The sequence below is a fragment of the Lithobates pipiens genome, unplaced genomic scaffold (assembly GCF_037356315.1).
Source record: "Lithobates pipiens isolate NorthernLeopardFrog02 unplaced genomic scaffold, aLitPip1_a1.2 Scaffold_1, whole genome shotgun sequence".
In the NCBI taxonomy this organism is placed as follows: Eukaryota; Metazoa; Chordata; class Amphibia; order Anura; family Ranidae; genus Lithobates; species Lithobates pipiens.
The window spans coordinates 1,888,166-1,905,419 of record NW_027507685.1 but is presented as its reverse complement, the minus strand read 5'-3'; the positions used below and the strand labels follow the sequence as shown (position 1 = coordinate 1,905,419).

General features: G+C 43.1%; 1 long non-coding RNA gene across 1 annotated transcript; it reads right to left on the bottom strand.

The window, feature by feature from the left end:
- Nucleotides 1–519: 519 nt before the first annotated feature.
- On the bottom strand, nt 520–1,422 carry LOC143987977 (uncharacterized). Its single transcript, XR_013276727.1, has 2 exons — nt 1,287–1,422; nt 520–1,008 (listed from the first exon to the last, which is right to left on the bottom strand). It is a non-coding gene; the product is annotated as an uncharacterized LOC143987977 (long non-coding RNA).
- Nucleotides 1,423–17,254: the final 15,832 nt, after the last annotated feature.

Below are 17,254 nucleotides of genomic sequence, written 5' to 3'. Positions count from 1 at the left end.
TCGAAAGTCCCGTGCTCGCCTCCGACATCCTCTTCACCGCTCAGCCTGGACGTTGATTGGCTAGAGTTGATGGATTGAAATAGTTGATGGATTGAATCCAGCGCAGCCATTGGCTCACGCTGCTGTCAATCACATCCAATGACGCGGCAAGCCGGTGAGCTGGGTCGAGTGATACAGTGAGCAGCTATAGCCACCGGCTGTATCACGGGAGCGCGCCCGCAAGTACTTCTCACCATTCAAGGGAGCTCGCATGACCGTGAGAAGTACTTGCGGGGGGAAGCCGAGACAGCCGCCGGGGGGGGGGACCCCAGAAGACCAGGTTTGGGGCCACTCTGTGCAAAACAAGCTGCTCAGTGGAGGTAAGTATAACATGTTTGTTATTATTTTATTTTTTTTTTATTCCCTTTACAACCACTTTGTTGAAATGCGTATCCATTGCATGACTCAGATGATTAATAACAATAATAAAAACAGCAACTATAATTATGCACCGAATAAATAACCTGAATAATGTCTCAATTGAGGTTATTACACTTGGCAGAACAGTAAAGTATGATATTTATTTATCATGTGTACACATTTAAAAAAAAAAATGTTTTATCTAAAAAGTAATTCTGTAGAAGCCTGTGAAGGTGAGCTCTTTAACTATACACAGGCATAGGAAAGGTGGTTATATGTAGATGAAGTTCTTGCACAGGTCTTCCTGTCGGTTCATACACTGTGCTCGCAGCGAGCAGAGATACAATGCAGAGTCAGATACAATGGGGTCCTGGATGTACAGTAAACAGCTGCCCTTGTTTGGGAATATAACAGTGAATCTTCCTTCTGGTTTGCTCTGTTCTGAAGGAGCATTTATGATGAGATCTGGACCACCTCCAGGGTTCAGCCTGTACCAGCTTAACCCATAGAAACCAGATGTTTTATATCCACAATATAGAGTCACATTTTCTCCCTCTGTGATGGTGATGGTGCTGTTCTGGTAATCTACGGAATCCTGGCAATGCACAGCTGAAAAACAAGAAATGAAGACTTTGTATTAAGAGTTCCGCACATTGCATCATCGCTGTCCACTAAATATTTTGTTTACTTCTGATTTTGAATGCAGCTAGAAGAAATTATAAAATGTAAAAAAAATAATGTATAGGATGTAATAGGAACTTATCAAAGGAAATTCTCTATAAACTGTCACTGCTCTTAACATTTGTTATTTGGGTAATTAATAAAAATAAACATTTAGGAAGCTGACATGATGAAAGATGTGATTGTCCCTGGAAAGATTAACTTACAGGAAATCCAGAAAATCTTCAGGAAAACCAAACTCCATACAGAGTACATTATTGTGTCTCTTCTGCGTGTAAGATAAATGTGATGTGTGCTGTACAAGATGAGAGCGAAGGTAGTCATTCATCACAGGATGCAGAATGGTGTCACCTGGCCTACATTGTCACCAGATCACAAGACTGCAATCTTTGTACAATGCAATGTGTTTTATAGATAATTTATACATTGTACTCTGGTAAACTATGTTACTCTGTTGAAAAGAAAGCAATAATGTGCTGCTTGTCAGTGAGAAACATTTTAGTATCTTCAATGACTAACAACCAAATGTCTGGGAACCCTGTCTTGGATATGTGCATCCTACCATGAATTTCAGTTCCAAAACATATAAGTGTTTTGTCCCTTGTTCAGGGTCCTTGGGGGGCTATGAGATCCCTTTCTTCTTTTTTTTTTCCCGCTATTCAATTCTATATCTTCCCCACTTCCCAGAGTTACGTTTATATTTAATATTGCATTTATTCATTTACATGTGTAGCGCTTGTATTTTCAATACCGATGCTAGTATTTTTCTAAATTTAAAGAGGAAGTAAACCCTGATGAGTTTACTTCCTCTTTCATTCCCTGCAAAGGTAAAGCATAATGGACTACTATGCATCACATAGTAGTCCATTATGTGTCACTTACCTGACACAGGAGCCAGCGATGTCACCGCTGCCCCCTGTAGTCCGGCGCATCCATCTTCTCGGTGGGTCTCGCTGCTCCACCGCTGTCATTCGGCGAAGCCGCAATGAAGTCACTCCCGCACATGTGCACAGGAGCCACCGAGCGCGGCATATTCGCCGTTGACGGTGCAGTGCTCAGTGCGCCTGCACGCCGCTGTCTACGGTGCATGCGCCGCAGACAACGGTGCCTGTCTTTCGCCAAATATCTCCTAAACCGTGTAGGTGTATTTCTTGGACCTATAGGTAAGCCTTAACCACTTTCTGACCGCCGGCAGTCAAATGACGGCCAGGCGGCGCACCTATTGTGGCGGGAGGCCGTCATATGATGGCCTCCCGTTTAAACAGGGAATGCGCGCGCATCCCTGTTTCTTCGGTGGCGGCGTTTCATGGAGACACCGCTCGCCACCGAAGGGGGTGAACAGCCATTGGTTATGGCTGTTTACCACGTGATCGGCCGTGATGAAGTCACGGCCGATCACAGATGGTCACACCCCACTGTGCACGGCGCATGTGCGCGATCGCGAGCGTGCTGCCCGTGCACGTCAGTGGCGGCGTGTTCCCCGGGAACACTGCTCGTCACCGACGCTGGTAAACAGCCATTGGTAGTTTACCCACGTGATCGGCTGTGATCCTTTCACAGCCGATCACTAACAAACTGCGTGTGTGAGCAGGGGATTGCGGTAACATCTCGTTACCGCCTACAGTGTACACCAATCACACTGATTGCCCCCCCCAATAAAGAGGACCTGTCACCACCCCTCATAGTACCTGTCAATCACAGTCCATCAGAGTACCTGTCACAGTCCATCAGAGTATTTGAGTACCTGTCCCAATCCATCTGAGTACCCGAGTACCTGTCACAGTTCATCTGAGTACCTGTCCCAGCCCATCAGAGTACCCGAGTACCTGTCACGGCCCATCAGAGTACCCGAGTACCTGCCACAGTCCATCAGAAGACCCAAGAACCTGTCACAGTCCATCATAGTACCCGAATATCTGCCACAGCCCATCAGAGTACCCGAGTACCTGTCACGGCACATCAGAGTACCCGTCACGGCCCATCAGAGTACCCGAGTACCTGTCACGGTCCATCAGAGTACCCGAGTACCTGTCACGGTCCATCAGAGTACCTGAGTACCTGTCACGGTCCATCAGAGTACCCGAGTACCTGTCACGGTCCATCAGGGTACCCGAGTACCTGTCACAGTCCATCAGAGTATCTGAGTACCTGTCACGGTCCATCAGGGTACTCCAAATACCTGTCACGGTCCATCATGGTACCCGAGTATCTGTCACGGTCCATCAGAGTACCCGAGTACCTGTCACAGCCCATCAAAGTACCCGAGTACCTGTCACAGCCCATCAAAGTACCCGAGTACCTGTCACAGCCCATCAAAGTACCCGAGTACCTGTCACGGTTCATCCGAGTAGCTGTCACATCCCATCAAAGTACCCGAGTACCTGTCACGGTTCATCCGAGTATCCGGGCACCTGTCACAGCCCATCAGAGTACCCGAGTACCTGTCACAGCCCATCAGAGTACCCGAGTACCCGTCACAGCCCATCTGAGTACCCGAGTACCTGTCCCAGTCCATCTGAGTACCCGAGTACCTGTCCCAGTCCATCTGAGTACCCAAGTACCTGTCACAGTTCATCTGAGTACCTGAGTACCTGTCACAGTTCATCTTAGTGCCCGAGTACCTGTCACAGTCCATATGAGTACCTGAGTATCTGTCCTAGTCCATCTGAGTAGCCATCACAGTTCATCTGAGTACCTGAGTACCTGTCACAGTTCATCTGAGTACCTGAGTACCTGTCACAGTTCATTTTAGTACCCGAGTACCTGTCACAGTCCATATGAGTACCTGAGTATCTGTCACCGCCCTTCAGAGTACCCAAATACCAGTCACCAAGCCATCAGAGTACCCGAGTACCTGTCACCAGGCCATCAGAGTACCCGAGTACCTGTCACCAGGCCATCAGAGTACCTGAGTACCTGTCACCAGGCCATCAGAGTACCCAAGTACCTGTCACCAGGCCATCAGAGTACCTGAGTACCTGTCACCAGGCCATCAGAGTACCAGAGTACCTATCTCCAGACCATCAGAGTACCCAAGTACCTATTTGCAGCCCATGTCTCATAGAATATACGTTGGGGTGTTTTCTTTCCAAAATGGGGTCATTTTGTGGGTAATTTCACTGTCCTGGTAGTCCAGGACCTTCAAAAGTGTGATAGGTAGGAATGAAATGAGATGAGTCATTTATGCCTGAAAGTACTACTTCAATGTTCGGCCTCTCTATGTGGCCAGGCTGTGTAAAATTCCTACACATGTGGTATCGCAATACTTGGGAGGAGTAGCAGAATGTGTTTTGGGGTGTAATTTTTGCTATATACATGCTATGTGTTAGAAATATCTTATAAATTGACAACTTTGTGTAAAAAAAATATGTGTTTTAATTTTTTTCCACATATTCCAAAAACTTCTGGAAAAAAATGAACCATTCAAAAGACTCATTATGCCTCACAGATTATAAATTGGGGTGTTTTCTTTCCAAAATGGGGTCATTTTATGGGAAATTCTATTGTCCTGGTACTCCAGGGCCTTCAAAAATGTAATAGGTGGTTGAGAAATGAGATGCGTCATTTTTGCTTGTAGAGTGTCTGAAGGTACTACATCAATGTTGGTGCTCTGTATGTGGCCAGGCTGTGTAAAAGTCTCACACATGTGGTATTGTCATACTCGGGAAGAGTAGAAGAATGTATTTTGGGGTGTAATTTGTTGTATGCATATGCTGTGTGTGAGAAATAACCTGATAATATGACAATTTTGTAAAAAAAAAAATAGTAATAATAAAAAAATCTTCATTTTGCGAAGAATTGTGGGAAAAAATGACAACTTAAAAAAACTCACCATGCTACTTACTTAATACCTTGGAATGTCTACTTTGTAAAAATGGGGTCATTTGGGGGGTATTTGTACTTTCCTGACTTGTTAGTGTCTCAAGAAATTAGATACACCTGATGTACTGAAGGCCTGATCAGATGTGATCAATTTTCAGCGATTGGCACCATAGATTGTAGACTCTATAACTTTCACAAAGACCAAATAATATACACTAATGTGGGTTATTTTTACCAAAGATATGTAGCAGTATAAATTTTGGACAAAATGTATGAAGAAAAATTACTAATTAGCAAAAATGTATGACAGAAACAAAGAAAAGGGAATTTTTTCACAAAATTTACGTTTTATTTTATTTATAGCACAAAAAATAAAAAACCCACTAGTGATTAAATACCACTAAAAGAAAGCTCTATTTGTGTGGAAAAAAGGACGCAAGTTTCATATGGGTACAGTGTTGCATGACTAAGTAATTGTCATTCAAACTGTGAGAGCACTGAAAGCTGAAAATTGGTCTGGTCAGGAAGGGGGTGTAAGTGCACTGTATTGAGGTGGTTAATCTAGGCTTACCTGTAGGTCAAAGTGTGTTGTAAGGGTTTACAACCACTTTAAGTTTGTCTGAAACTGCAGTTTGGTTCAGACTAATTGTGCTTAGGTTCTGGCTTCTGTACCAGTTTGGCTGGTTTGTGCTAATTTCCATTTGACCATGGGTGTCGCTGTCACCACCGGTAAGTGTTGGAAATACAACAAGCCAAATGTATTGGGTACCCCTTTTACTCAGAAACAGCTCGGTGGGAGTGGTCTACCCGCTGTGCATTCTGGGTAAGAGTATTTAAGGTACTGACGCAATTTTGTGGGGTCTTTTTGGGGTTCGTTTTCCCCGACCTCGTGGCCCTCCTGGCCTGAGGTGTGTGCTGCCTTTATCAATGTCTCAGGGCCGACTAGCCTGAGGCTCCACAGGGGTAGGGTAGGCCCAGAGGCTCTGGGGCCTACTGATCCAGAGATGATCCTGTGCTGTCTTGCCTGCGGGGAGAAGCCAAGCAACTGGAGGATCCAGGGGAGGACTTTTTTGAGGAGGACCGAGCAATAAGGCTGGAGAAGCCTGGAGACTCAGTTAGGATGCATCCTGCATGGCGTTCGCTCGTTACGACGGGACTACGTTGAGGCTAGTAGCCAATAGCTTTGGTCTCCTAATTTGATCTGAGCATGCATGGCACTTTGTCTGATCGTAATTCTCTACAAACTATCAAAAAAAGTTCGATCTGATTTTTTTTGTCTGACAATGTGAGATCCTGTGTACAGGACATAATTGTGCTTAGGTTCTGGCTTCTGTACCAGTTTGGCTGGTTTGTGCTAATTTCCACTTCACCATGGGTGACGCTGTCACTACCAGTAAGTGTTGGAAATATAACAAGCCTGATGTTCCACAACTGAAGGGTAGGCCCAGGGGCTCTGGAACCTACTGATCCAGAGATGATCCTGTGCTGTCTTGCTTGCAAGGAGAAGCCAAGCAACTGGAGGATCCAGGGGAGGACTTTTCTGAGGAGGACTGAGCAATAAGGCTGGTGCCTCATGGAGAAGCCTAGAGACTCAGTTGGAGGATGCATCCCGAGTTGCTTACCGTACAATATCGTCGGGCCAGCTGAAAGATTCAGGTACTGTGGGGAAACTCTTTAACCTTTGCAAACAGAAGCTTATTGTGCCTTCCTGTGGTAGAGGATTGCATGACAAGATCGCTAAATTTATTAAGTCTGTGGCAGAGACTTTGTATGAGTATCTCGCAGGCTGCTAGGTCAGTGAGAGAGGCCTATCCGGTGATTGCTAGATCCAGCTTGTGGAACTTATTGTCCTCTGGATCAAGGAAATACCTATAACCCGCAAAACTACGAAGATACATGAATTCCCCTTACCCTCTACCCCTCTATTGCAAAAGTGTGTGTTTTGTTAAATAAACACAACAAAAAAAAGACTTAGTGTCGGAGCCATATTCTTAAATCCACTCTACAACGTGACCCCTAAGACGGACACCATAAAGAAGGTCAGGTAATGGTAAGCCCAGTAAAAACCAGCAGCTCCTTTGGGGGTTAGTGCTACACATGTTTTAATTAAACAATGTTTAATATACTGTAAATACTGCGCTTTCCCCAAGACAATACCAGCCTGATGCACCAAAATTGCAGAATGGTATCATCATGGCAAGAAGACGAGCATGCAGTCCCTGCCAATTTAGCAACAGTCCTTATGAATTTCATGGTTTTCAGAACTGGAAAATAGTTTGAGGCTTCACTGACTACCAATCGTCATAGTTTACTATTATATAAGGTGTGGTCAATTAAGTCCCTTAAAATCATCATAGTGCTCATTTTCTTTGCATTTGATGCCTGTTTTGGATCATGTGCTAGAAAAGTGTGCATCTCTGAAATCTTCTGGGCGCTTGAAGGTAAAAATAACTTAAATATAGCCAGGTACTGGACTACAGAAATATGGAGAATGAGACATTGTCCTCTTTACAATAAGTTTACTGAATGGTGTGTTGCACTATCCCCTCCAGCCAGCAGAGGGAGAACTATAATCAGAAAAGCCTATGGATTCCTATGTTGAATATTGAGGATCTGGTCTGGTATGGATTTAATGAATGGAAGCCTGCTGACAGCTGATGACTCATTTGTTATGTGGTGACTGGCTTCCCCGCCCCACTCCTTAACAAAATATTGACTGTGCACTCGGCGGGCGAACATCCTGCCGAACGCACAGGAAATTCAGATGTTCGTCGGTGAAGTTTAGGCCGAACATTTGCTTGGCCGGAACAGTTCGCTCCAACATTATTAACTGGATGTGTCAAAGGGGCTGAGGTTGTTCTTTGAGTTGAGAACCCAAATTAAAAAAGCATCTGTTGTGGGGGTAGCACTATATTGTGTTCCTGATTTTTTTTTTAAACTTTTTAAACCCACGTGCATTGTGGGTTTCAAATACTGTTCAAAATAGACAGATCACTCTCCTCTGCTCTGAGGACATTGATGACCATGGTGCAGAGGTTTTTTTTTGGCTATCCTTTCAATGCATCCGCCCCAGTGCTGAAGGGCAAGGGGGTTGGTATCAACATGAATGGTTGCTGCATGGTCACTTTCTTCATGTCACTGACAAAATATCCCATGCTGGTACTGTCTGAGAGGAAGGGCATGCTTTTTTTCAATGTATTTTTTTTATTATTAAAGCAAAAATGTAAACATTGATTGAGAGAATAAAAAGTTCAGAACACTTCATAGGGGACAGTTACATTTTAATTACAAAAGTCATTCTCCATCATACAAACCTTGTTTTAAATTAGTCATGTTGATTAGCAAGACAAATAATATTGACACCTTTATAAATAAGGTAAGTGTTGCAGAAAGTACGTTTTGTCATTTTTCACTGTGTGAATTGTCAGCAATTTTGAGGTGAAAGTGCTTTATAGTAAATTGGATGTCTTATATGGTACACAATAAATATTTACATAAATGCATTGAGTTTCAACTTATTAGCTCTAGAAAAATGTATATGTCTTCTCTAACACATCAGATACTGAATAATGGCAGTCAGAGGGTGAATATATTTGTCTGCCATTTATATGTACACTAATTTGTTTGTTTTAGTCTATTCTATAATACATATTATGCTTATTTTTTATACATGAAACCTTGCATTTAGGACTGATCTTAGCTGACAGCCATGCCATGTATATTTCTATGAAAAACAGTACATCAAATTTTGTAATTTTCATATATGTTTGTAACAAATTGATCACAGGCTGTATTTCAACTTTGTCATGTCAGTCAATCTAAGTCAATCATTTTTGTTCTGTAAAACAAATTATAGAAATATTGAAGAAATGTATTCTTCTTATAGGAGAAGTGTGGTCTTTATTTGGTACCATCTAATCTCCGCTCTGCTCTTTTCCTTTATGCTCATTGCTTCCTGTCTCATGATAGGTTTGGGGAGAGCCTTGGCGTAGGCTCCCCAGACAATACACACCTGACATGGATAACAATATGTTGTTTTCAGAGTACAAATTTTTTTTTTTTATCCATTTATGCTGGTAGCAAATGTCCTTTATTTTGCTTGTATGCCTAAACCCTATGTTGATGTGTACCTTTATGCTTCTTACATCTTATTTGCAAATTTTCTTTTATTTTTGAATTTAAATTAAAAATAAAGATTTAACAAAAAAATAAATTAAAAAAGCAAGCATACATACAGCTGTCCTCCACTGGCTCTAAGCCCGAGAGCTGAGTGACCACATGAGCACTAATCACTAAGTTCTCAGCCTTCTGTGAGCAGAGAACGGTGACTGTCAATATCCAGCTCTATGCTCTGCCCCTCTAGTGCTCAGTAAAGTCCCGGGCTGTGAAGGGGGTGGGAGCAGTTGGCACATGCGCAGGAGTGATCTATTCCCTGCTGGCCAATAAACTGGCCCGAAGACTGGCATTCAGAAGAAGATGCCAGCACTGGCACAGGACTGTTGGACAGGTAAATATAGAGACTTTAGTTCCACTTTAAATTTTTATGATGTCCGTAGGGCTAGTCACTGATCTCATGCAACACAGGATCCTCTTCCTCCAAAACTGGGTGGCATTTAATGATGCATCATTATACTCTGCATGTTGTTGCTCCCTCAGGAGACTGGTCCATGATGCTCTGCACTCACAAGATACTCTCACTGCCAGATGTGTAATCTTTTGTGTTATTTTCATTTTTTTATAGACACATGCTGCCAACATCCATAAAATGTTTTAAAGTATTACTTTCTTATGCTGCTCTTGCTATAGCAATCAGTCATGCCCTTTGTCAGTAATATCTCTCTAGTGTTCTTTACTTGTCAGAGGCTATTTGTAGTAGGCTTTGTACTGGCCCTGATGTCATCAAGGTGTCTGGCTGCTACCTGTGAAGCTTCCAATGGCTGTATTTCTGTGTGGGAGAGTTCCTGACATTATCAGTGACATCAGTGAAATCAAAGCTTACCAGAGGCTAAAAAAACCTCAACCTGTTCCCTGCTGTCACTAACAGAGTGCTGAAGGCTTTAATGGCCAGACAGACATCCTGGTAGGCCAGAAGGGGGCAGCTCGGATGTCTCAAAGTGTCAGAGGTTAAAGAAATCTACATTTCTGTTCATGACAAAAGGCATAATAAATTGTAATGCAAGGACAGCATCAGTAAGGACCCTTTCACACTGAGGCGCTTTGCAGGCACTGGAGTGCTAAAAATAGTGCCTGCAAAGTGCCCTCAAACAACCGCTTCTTTCTCTTCAGTGTGAAAGCCCGAGGGCTTTCACACTGGAGTGGTACGCTTGCAGGACGCTAAAAAATGTCCTGCAAACCGCATCTTTGGAGCGATGTAGGAGCGGTTTATTTACCGCTCCTAAAGTGCCCCTTCCCATTGAAAACAATGGGGCAGCACTCCAAACCCGCCCGCTAGCAGGCGAAAAGTGCCGATAAAATGACGGTAAAGCACCGCCAAATATATTGCCGCTTTACCGCCAGCACGCCCAGCGCCTCAGTGTGAAAGTAGCCTAAGACTACTTTCACACTGAGGCGCTGGGAGTGCTGGCGGAAAAGCGGCGCTATATTTAGCAGCGCTTTACCGTTGTTTTAGCGGCGCTTTTCGGCCACTAGCAGGGCAGTTTTAACCCCCGCTAGCGACCAAAAAAGGGTTACAACCGCCCGCAAAGCTCTGCTGCGGTTTGGAGCCTGCACCTCTTACCAGATATTAAAGGGGTTGTAAAGGTTCGTGTTCTTTCACCTTAATTCATCCTATGCATTAAGGTGAAAAAACTAATGTCAGTGACCGGCCCCCCAGCCTCCCAATTTACTTACCTGAACCCCTCGAACTTCACCCACCGGACGCGTTGTGTCTCTGCCCAGGGTTCTCGGCTCTTGATTGGATAGATTGATAGCAGCGCAGTCATTGGTTCCCGCTGCTGTCAATCAAATCCAATGACGCAAGCGCCGGGGGGGTGGGGTTGAGTCCTGTATTTGGCCTCTATGTAAGCCGAATGCTGGACTCGGGAGTGCGCCCACAAGGTAACCCCCTCAGGGAAGCGTTTCTCCGAGGGGGTTATCAGATGTGGGGAGGATCCGGGAGAGCTGCCGAGGGATCCCAGAGGAACAGGCCACTCTGTGCAAAACGAGCTGCATAGTGAAGGTAAGTATGATATGTTTGTTATTTTTTTTATTTTTTAATTTTACCTTTACAATCACTTTAAGCCTCATTACAAGGTCTGACTGTGCCTTGGTGAAAACCCTCATTTGGGATAAAGCAACACGGCTCCAACTGCAAGCCACTGGGAATTTCAGATATCAGTATACTCTCTTAGTGCATGCTTCCTAGACCACCTTCCACAGCGAGGTAGAGCAACATACTCGCAACATATGGAGTAAGGTTTACATGAAAAGAGGAAGCAGGACACTCATTGTGCACTGTCTAAAATCCTGATTTATTATAAAAGTATTATACTTACAAGCACAAAGAGTAAACAGGCATTGTATGCACAAAATAAAAATGGCTTTGTTTGCTGATGATCTATTACTTTATATCACTAATCCACACATTGCAATTCCCTCTGTGTTATCTGAATTCCAGCGGTTTGGGAAACTGAGCAATTTTAAAGTAAATGTATCAAAATCAGAAATCCTTAATGTGTCGCTCGTACCCGAACAGGTTGCAATTTTGAGAGCTAATTTTATGTTTAGGATTTGCTCTGCAGCTGTAAAATATTTAGGTGTTAAAATCACCCCGGACTCAAATCATTTATACTCAATGAACTATGTTCCTCTTCTGCAACATACCTTACAAGATCTAAAAAAATATGATGTTAACCTCCTCGCGCCCGCCCTATAGCCGAATGACGGCCGTAGAGCAGGCGCGTTCGTCCGGGCGGTCGTCCCTGGACGACCTGATGTTTACTTCCGCAATGCGCGCCGCCGCGGGCGCGCATCGCGGAAGTTCTGTGTTCGCCGTGTCCCCCGGGGACAGGCAAACACAGATCGCTGTAAACGGCCAATCACAGCGGCCGTTTACAGCGTGATCGGCGTGTCCAATGGGAGATGATCTCATATGTAAACATATGAGATCATCTCGCAGCGCCGCTCTCCTTCCTCGCACAGACAGTGCGAGAGGGGAGAGATGAACGGCTGCAGCGGCAGCCGTTCTGATTGTGGAAAAAAAATAAATTAAAAAAATGAAATAAAAAGTGCCATCCGCCCCCAGCAGTGCCATCCGCCCCCAGCAGTGCCATCCACCCCCAGCAGTGCCATCCGCCCCCAGCAGTGCCATCTGCCCCAGTGCCATCCACCCCAGTGCTACCTGCCCCCAGTGCCATCCACCCCAGTGCTACCTGCCCCCAGTGCCATCCACCCCAGTGCTACCTGCCCCTAGTGCCATCCACCCCAGTGCTACCTGCCCCTAGTGCCATCCACCCCAGTGCTACCTGCCCCCAGTGCCATCCACCCCAGTGCTACCTGCCCCCAGTGCCATCCACCCCAGTGCCACCTGCCGTCAGTGCCACCTGCCCCCAGTGCCACCTGCCCCCAGTGCCACCTGCCCCCAGTGCCACGTGTCATCAGTGCTACATAGTGCCATCTGTCATCAGTGCCACGTATCAGTGCCATTTGTCATCAGTGCCACCTGTCAGTGTCACGTGCCATCTGTTGTCAGTGTCACGTGTCATCAATGCCACTTATCAGTGCCATCTGTCATCAGTGTCACGCGTCATCGGTGCCATGTATTAGTGCCACGTATTAGTGCCATCTGTCATCGGTGCCACGTTTCAGTGCCACGTGTCATCAGTGCCACGTATTAGTGCCACGTGTCATCAGTGCCACGTATAAGTGCCACGCGTCATCAGTGCCACATATTAGTGCCATCTGTCATCAGTGCCACATATTAGTGCCATCTGTCATCAGTGCCACCTGTCATCATTGCCACGTATCAGTGCCATCTGTCATCAGTGTCACGTGTCATTGTCCTGGTGCTTCAAAAGTGTAATAAATAGTCAACAAGTTAGATGTGTAACTTATGTTCCTAGAACACATGATGGCGCTACCTGCATGTTGGGCCTCTCTATGTGGCCAGGCTGTGAAAAAGTCCCACACATGTGGTATTGTAATACTCAGGAGGAGTAGCAGAATTTTTTGGGGGGTGTCATTTGTGGTATACACATGCCACGTGAGAGAAATAACCTATTACAATGACAATTTTGTGGAGAAAAAAAAAAATGAAAAATCTTAATTTTGCAAAGAATTGTGGGAAAAAAATGACAACATCAAAAAGCTCACTATACCTCTTACTAAATACCTTGGAATGTCTACTTTCCAAAAAGGGGTCATTTGGGGGGGATTTGTACTTTCCTGGCTTGTTCGGGTCACAAGAACTGAGATAGGCCACCAGTACATCAGATGTGATCAATTTTGTGCGATTCGCACCACAGCTTGTAGACTCTCTAACTTTCACAAAGACCAAATAATATCCACTAATTTCGGTTATTTTTACCAAAGACATGTAGCAGTATAAATTGTGACCAAAATTTATGAAGAAAAATTAATAATTTGCATAATTCTGTCACAGAAACAAAGAAATATGCGTTTTTTTTCAAAATTTTCGGTCTTTTTTCATTTATAGCGCAAAAAATAAAAACCCCAGAGGTGATCAAATACCACCAAAAGAAAGCTCTATTTGTGGGAAAAAAAGGACAAAAAATTCATTTGGGTACAGTGTTGCATGACTGAGTAATTGTCATTCAAATTGTGAGAGCACCGAAAGCTGAAAATTGGTCTGGGCAGGAAGGTGTTTAAGTGCCCTGTAAGCAAGTGGTTAAGCAATACTCATGGTTTGGGAGGATTAATATATTGAAAATGGATATAATACCGCGGTTTTTGTATTTTTTTCAAACTATCCCAATTGGTGTCCCTAGATCATTTTTCTCCACTTTAAATCGGCTTTTACAAAATTTATTTGGGGACATAAAAAACCAAGATTACAAAAGAAATTATTATCATTACCAAAAACGAAAGGAGGTGCGGGTGCACCTGATCTATATTATTATTATGTCTCGGCTGTTTTGACTAGACTGGTGGACTGGTTTTATTGTTTGGAAACCAAACAATGGGTAAAAATAGAACAAGGGTTGAATCAATTGGATTTAAAGGTATTGCCATGGTTAGATTTGTCTGGTAGTAATTTAAATCGAGAGTTGTTAGAGTCTATGCCTTCCCTCACATCTCATGTGTTGAATATATGGGGCAAAACAGCTATAAAATTGGAACTTTATTTGGCAATCCTTTATTTCCACCGGCATTAAATAGGACAAGTTTTCTTATATGGAATAGGGAATCCCATTATAGACTGAGTAATATTTTATGCCAGGGGACAATTCCGTCTTTATTAAATCTATTCCCTACACAGCGACCATCACTTATGCAAATGTTGGAGTTTTGGCAGTTGCGGTCATTTTGGTGTACAATTCATTCAAGTAAGTCTCTGGGTAGAGATTTAACACAACTTGAAACTCTCCTGACACAAGATCAAAAACCAAATCATGTTATATCAGTACTGTATAAGATGTTTATTATTAAAAATCACCCGGAGTCCTCAGAATATATAAATAAATGGGTTAATGAGATCAACGCTCAAATTGAGGTTGGGGAATGGGAGAAGGCATTTAATTTCTCTCACTGTTTATCACCGTCGATTAAAGCACAAGAGACGAATTACAAATTGCTCTCAAGATGGTACTGGAGCCCAGTGACACTCCATCGTATATACCCAGAAAAATCAGATATATGTTGGCGGTGCCATAGAGACAAGGGCACATTGCTCCACATTTGGTGGGAATGCCCCCTAATTTTTAGATTTTGGGAAAAGCTTATGCAATTATATACAACAGTCACTGGGGAGGTAATTCCAAATACACCACAAGTCACCCTTCTCTCTATGTTACCAAGAACATATAAAAACGTTAAAAAGAATCTTTTAGGATACTGGTTGACGGCGGCAAGAACTGTGATACCGCGGCACTGGCGATCAACCCAGTCTCCTACGATAAATGAATGGGCTCTAGAAATCGATAACATAGAGAGAATGGAGATACTTTTAGCACAAGAATTAGATACATATGAAAGGTGCCTCCTGGTTTGGACTCCCTGGAGACAGCATAGGAAATTGGTAACAAATTGAGGAATTAGGAGGGAAGAAAGGGGAGGGAGGGATCCGCGGAGGAGAGAGGAGAGAGAAGTGGGGGAGGGGGGGAGGTTAGATGTACATTTTCCCCCTTTCCTCCTTTCTGTTTTTTTTTTTTTTGGGAGGGAGGGAAGAGGAAATAAAATAATAAATGTGATTATTATGTATGTAAGTAATATATATGTTTGAAATTGTTTAACTATGTGTAATGCTTTATAATAATTGAAAATAAAAATAGAATTGGAATAAAATAGACTGGCTCCCCAACATGCATACCAACTCCACCCTATGCATGTTTTGTCTCAATTTGTTCTAAAGAATGTCGTCACTGGGGCAGCGTAGAGTATTTATTTACATATTAGGGTAGAAGACTGCAGCTCCTCTTTAACTAAATGCAGTTCCTACGAGTGAATTTGTTTTGAAAACATCTTTGCTAGTATCCTATGGTCCCCAGTCATTATTTCTGTTGAAGTAAGTGCCATGAAGTTCTTGCACAGGTTTTCCTATCATTGTGTCACACTGTGCATGCACAGCACAGAGATACAGTGCAGAGTCAGATACAACGGGGCGCTGGATGTGCAGAAAGCAACTCCTACTCTGAAGTTCAAGTGTGAATATTCCTTCTGTAGTATTCCCTGTGCTGACACCATTGATGATATGAACTGGTCTGGATCCTGGGTCCACCTTGTACCATCTTAATCCGTTAAAAACACCACTCACTTTAAAAGAACAATATAGAGCCACATTTTCTCCTTCTGTGACGGTGATGGTGTCATTTTGGTAATCCACAGAATCCTGACAATTCACAACTGCAAAACAAGTGGTCATTTAAAAATATGAAAACTTTAAAAGAAGGTCCTCGCAAGACACAGATGGAAACTGTTTATTGTAATGAAAGCTTCTGTAAAAAAGTACACATTTACAGTAAAAACGAAATGTCAGCTTTGGAAAAGGAATTATTCTGTGCAATATAGGAATATAAGGAAATTTTTAAGGACAAATGTTTCTATGTATCATGTAACATTTGATTGCTGTTTTTTTTTTTTTTTTAATATGATACAATTGGAAAGTATGTTTACTAAAATTAAATATGTAATATAATAGCATGCTAAATAAACTTACAGCTTATCCAGAGAGTCCCCAGTAGCAGGAAACTCCATAGTGAACACATTGTTGTATCTTCAGTAAATGTAAGCTCCTCAGTAGATGAATGTGCGAGATGTGTGCTTGTTATACAGCAGTAGATCTAGCGTGTCACCTGACCTCACCACATCACATGACCACAATCCTACTATATAAAGCTGTAGCTTGTCTCTCAAGTACTGATATTTGGTATTAAGCTTAAAGTGAGCTGCAAAAACGAAATATATAATTTCATAGACTTATATGCGCATACCAAATTTGTGTAAACAAAAAAAAAAAAAAAACTTGAAACAGACCAGTGAAACAAAGTCTTAAAAACAATAGTCCTGAAATGAAATAAGGTTATGAGTGCAAAAAACACTCTAAGTTCAAAATGATGGTTATGTTAAGAACAACCTTAAAGTGGATGTAAAACCACTTTCATCAATTTGTTACTTCCATAGTGCTTATCTATGAGGATATACATGCTTGCTGCATGTATCCTTCCTTGCCTGTCAAATATTTCCCCTTAGCTGTTTGGAGCCCTGCAATACTCCAGATTCTGCAGGTGGGTCTGTTGTCCAGTAAACAGACTCCCCGTCCACCTCTACACTCTCCTTTGGCAGGCATCGATATTTCTTACACTGAACTTCTGCTGGTCTCGTGGATTATGCCCCATGATTACTAACATCCAGTCAAAACCCAGGAAAGTCACCACATGAGTTCAGCATGCCCAATCATGCTGAGGTGTGGCGCCGCCAATTCTTGGAGAGCTGAAGAAGAAAGTGTATGAGATCAAAATCACCTGTCAGTCACAGCAAGAGGGAAGCAAGGACACCTATTTCTATGTGTGTCCATTTTTATCTTACTGAAAAAAAGATAAGAGGATTGCTCAGAGCTGGATTAACTCTTTGTGGCAAGACTGTGCACAGATGAAATTACATGCTCTGCTGTAACAGATATAAGTCATTGTAAGTCATTGTAATTAAAACTTTTTTTGGGGTTCACATCCACCAATGA